The sequence below is a fragment of the Musca autumnalis genome, unplaced genomic scaffold (assembly GCF_047663935.1).
Source record: "Musca autumnalis isolate F117 unplaced genomic scaffold, ASM4766393v1 scaffold_1, whole genome shotgun sequence".
NCBI lineage: Eukaryota > Metazoa > Arthropoda > Insecta > Diptera > Muscidae > Musca > Musca autumnalis.
The window spans coordinates 122,780,110-122,785,205 of NW_027411644.1; positions in this window are offsets into that span (position 1 = coordinate 122,780,110).

Sequence of the window (5,096 nt, forward strand, 5' to 3'; positions counted from 1 at the left end):
AAGCTTCAATTTAAAATTCACAAATGTACGTGTAAATAGGAACTCCAAATAGTGAAAATTGTCTTGCAACACATCTGTTAACCTGAGCACTTAACGAATCGATCTTGGCATAGCGGTTGATGTATAGGACCTTGCTTGATATAATTTTTTCAAAAGAATTAATTAATTGAAAATCATTTTATATTGATAATTTTCAGCGTGGAGGTGTTTCTCCCATTAAGAGCCCAAATACCAATCTAAATACACTTCAGAAGGAAAGTGGGTCACTGTCTTCATATTTCTGGTGGAAAGCTGTATACCCCCAACGAAGATTTAATACCAAATTTCAGCTATTTCGGTGAAATATTGACGCCACAACATTCAGATTTCCAAAAATATATGAAAACATAGACCTACACTGATAATTCTCTTCTAGAATATTTGACACCCCCGTCGAAAACTAAATAACACATTTCATCCATTTCCATTTGATAATAAATATGAGTCCTTCAAAATACCGAATTCGGGAGGAACCGTTCTATGGGGTCTATATGAAGACGTGGACTTTACCGACAAACTTCTGGTTTAAAGTGTTACACCGCCGACGACGACTAAATATTAAATGTCAGCCATTTTGGCTGAATATGGAGCCTACAACCTTTCAAAGTAAGGAAAGGATCAAAGACGGGAGGGTATCATCAGGACTGTGAATATATAAAAATATTTGGCCGTATGGGAACTTTATAGACCGATTTTAATATAATTTGCCAAACTTATTTCTAGACAGATTTACATCAGGGACGTAGCCAGGATTTCATTTCGGGGGGGGCCCACCTGACCAAAATTTTGAAAGTTCATGTTAGCGAAAATTTCTTATTTAGCAAAGACATAAACCTATTTTAGACTTATATTACTGATGTTCATTACTATATTTTAAAAAAATGACGTAAGTCTTCTTGGCCAATGTCCCTTGTTTTTTGACAATATATCATAGTTAATATATGTTCAAAACAATAGATATATTAATCATCGCATATATTTTTGGGTGTATCATTTATCAAATAACTCACAACTACAGTGAATGTTATGTAATTCAGTGATATCACTTCGGTAAGATCAAAATAAGGAGTATACAATTGGAAACCCTTAGAAATATCTTAAGATTTAACTTTTTTGTTTACATGGAATATTGAGGACCTATCCTTTGTCTCCTACTTCACAAAAGTTCAAAATCGCGGCTTTAATTTTCCACTCCAATTTTATTGAGTAATTTGTGGAGGAAAATGAGATTAGTAGAGAATGATTTATGCGTGCGGATATCATGACGTTATCCAGTAGTATTTTTATTTACAGGTCTATTTAGCAGTTATATAAATAAAGGAAAAAACGCCGAGACATGCGTCTTCTTTTTTGTCTTTTATCACGCTGCCGTGTCAGAATATGGTCAATTTCGGAAATTCAATCGTTGCTATTGTCATAAAGAAACCAATTGTAGTTATTTCCCTAAGTATATTTTGGTGTTCAATCGTAGATCTTATCGCAAGAATTTCTGAAGGCTGATAGTGGTTTTCTTGATAGAGAACTAATGCTGAGCAAGAGTGAGTCCATCCATGATGAAATTTCTAGCACCCAATCGCGGGACAATCGTCGGGATTCTCTTATAGAAATTCTGGTTTCCTATCGTGGATCTTCTCATAAGTTGATTAGGAACTAGGAAAACTCTGGCAACCAGTCTTGAATTCGTTTAAAATGAAATTCTGGCGCCAATCCAAGGTCTATACATGTATACAAATCCATAAACACAATTTTCCCCAACCTACATTTTTATACTCTTAGCATTTAGTAAAAATGAGTCTCATCGAAATAATGGTTTTAAGGGCAAAGAGTGTCTGGAAGAAATGTGTTTCAGAAAATTTGGAGTCCACTTATATATGTTCGTCCATCTGGGTGGCTGCCTGGAGAACACGATAATTCTCGAACAGATCAACCGATTCTGTCCAAAATTTGGCCTTTGTGATATTTTGTCCAAATTTCGATCACTTCGAATATGGACAATATCGATCCACTCTTTCGATATCCTTTCCACAGAGTATTTCTAAAATTTTCAGAAAAGTGCAGTTTAAGACCTCTCTGGATAATTAGTAAATATGGTTTAACTTCCTTTATGCTAATAATTTAGTTATAAGTAAAAACATGAAATAAATATACGCTTTGTCAAAGACAAGTTTTAAGATGAGAGCTACAACTTTGCCTCCACGACTAAACCAAAATTCTTAGCGGTTTAGAAGATATGAGCCTTACGAAATGGTCCTTTTTGACATCAAGGCCTCAGGTCTTTGGGGGCCCATTACCGCGAAATTCGAAGTAACAGAGAAAAACGCCGAGACACGTGTCTTCTTATTTTTCGTCTTCTATCACGCTGCGGTGTCAGATATGGTTAATTTTCCATGGCACAAAAAAATACACACAGTGTTACTGATAAAATAATGTTCATTACTATATTTTAAATAAAATGACGTAAGACTTCTTGGCCAATGTCCCTTTTCTTTTTGACAATATATCAGAGTTAATATATGTTCAAAACAATGGATATATTAATAATCGCATATATTGTTGGGTGTATCATTTATCAAATAACTCACAACTACAGTGAATGTTATGTAATTCAGTGATATCACTTCGGTAAGACCAAAATAAGGAGTATACAATCGGAAACCTTAGAATTATCTTAAGATTTAACTTTTTTGTTTACATGGAATATTGAGGACCTTTCCTTTCCTACTTCACAAAAGTTCAAAATCAAGGCTTTAAATTTTCCACTCCAATTTTATTGAGTAATTTATGGAAAGAAAATGAGATTAGTAGAGAATTATTTATGCAGAGGGAACGTTCGGATATCATGACGTTATCCAGTAATATTTTTTATATTTACAGGTATACTTAGCAGTTATATAAATAAAGGAAAAAACGCGAGACATGTGTCTTCTTTTTTATCTTTATCACGCTGCCGTGTCAGAATGTGGTCAATTTCGGAAATTCAATCGTTGCTATTGTCATAAAGAAACCAATTGTAGTTATTTCCCTAAGTATATTTTGGTGTCCAATCGAAGATCTTATCGCAAAGAATTTCTGAAGGCTGATAGTGGTTTTCTTGATAGAGAACTAATGCTGAGCAAGAGTGAGTCCATCCATGATGAAATTCTAGCACCCAATCGCGGGACAATCGTCGGGCTTCTCTTATAGAAATTCTGGTTTCCTATCGTGGATCTTCTCATAAGTTGATTAGGAACTAGGAAAACTCTGGCAACCAGTCTTGAATTCGTTTAAAATGAAATTCTGGCGCCAATCCAAGGTCTATACATGTATACAAATCCATAAACACAATTTTCCCCAACCTACATTTTTTATACTCTTAGCATTTAGTAAAAATGAGTCTCATCGAAATAATGGTTTTAAGGGCAAAGAGTGTCTGGAAGAAATGTGTTTCAGAAAATTTGGAGTCCACTTATATATGTTCGTCCATCTGGGTGGCTGCCTGGAGAACACGATAATTCTCGAACAGATCAACCGATTCTGTCCAAAATTTGGCCTTTGTGATATTTTGTCCAAATTTCGATCAACTTCGAATATGGACAATATCGATCCACTCTTTCGATATCCTTCCACAGAGTATTTCTAAAATTTTCAGAAAAGTGCAGTTAAGACCTCTCTGGATAATTAGTAAATATGGTTTCACTTCCTTTATGCTAATAATTTAGTTATAAGTAAAAACATGAAATAAATATACGCTTTGCTTTTTTGCAACAAGCGTTCTCGGGTCCGCTATTACTACAGTACAAGTTGTTTCAGGGGCAAGTCCATACTGCCAGATAAAATGGCTCGAAAGCTGTAAAGAACACCTATATGAAGTTCGAAGATGGTGATTTTCGTTCTACTCCTTCTGGTATTTCCCCTCAAATTTCAAGAATTTTAGCTAATGCGTTATGTGCGATTTTTCTTGAATGGAGCAACAGATTTGGGCCAAATTTTGGATTTAGTAATATTTTGTCCAAACTTAGTTTTAGCTCGAAAATGAACCACATTGGTGAAGAACTGAAATTACTGGTGGGCGCAATATCTTTAAAAGGAATGACCCCCAAAATAATATCTACTTCCAAAATAAACAATGTTGGTCCGGTCCATTCCTTCAGGTACTTTCTTCGCAACACTTGTGATCAATGATAAAATCTATATTTTGTTGGCAAGTTCATACGTCCGCAAATGGCTACACAATTCTGAAAACCTCCTAATACATAGCTTCGGCTTAAAGGATTTTGGTTATGAAGCCGCTATTCAATCTCTCATAGATGAAAGTTTCAGTTCACACAGGCTCAGGGTATATTCCTGTCCGCAAAGCCGACTGATACTTGTTGAGATTTTGACGAAGAAGAATCTGTTTCCGACCAGTTTTTTTATACCCTACACCACTATGTGGGGAGGCTATTATAAGTTGGTCTCGACGAGCTGAGTTGATCTGGCTATGTGTGTCCGTCCGTCTGTCTGTCCATCTAAACCTTTTAATTACGCTACAGGTCGTAATTTTGATCGGATAGTCACGAAATGTTGGTTGCTTATGGTAGTCGGATTATTTTCCTTAAAAGAAATGTTTACCAGTGAAAAGCTTATGCACAGGGGTAGTGGTGTAGGGTATCACATGGTCAGCCCCGTCCCGACTATAGCCTTTGCTCACTTGTTTGATTTCGTTTGTCGTCACAAAGTCCTTTGCCGAAGAAGGATAAAGGAACATTTCTAGAAATGTGTATCCATTGAAAATACAATTCAATTCAATGTAATTTTGAAATATTAGAAATAATATGCAATAAATAAAATATAAACTTTAACCTCAATAATCTTGATTTTATTGTCATTCGAAAGGTCGAACCAAACATAAACAGCCCAATTATGAATATCAACAGGAGTTTACATTCATAATCACCCTGAAAAATATAACAGAAAATCCTTTTTGTACAATAGGCATTTACTAATGTTTAGCAAGAGACCAGTTTCAAATAATCTCAACGGGCGACACTGCGGTGAAAAAGAATTATATCATAAGAAAATGGTTGATATAGTTTTTT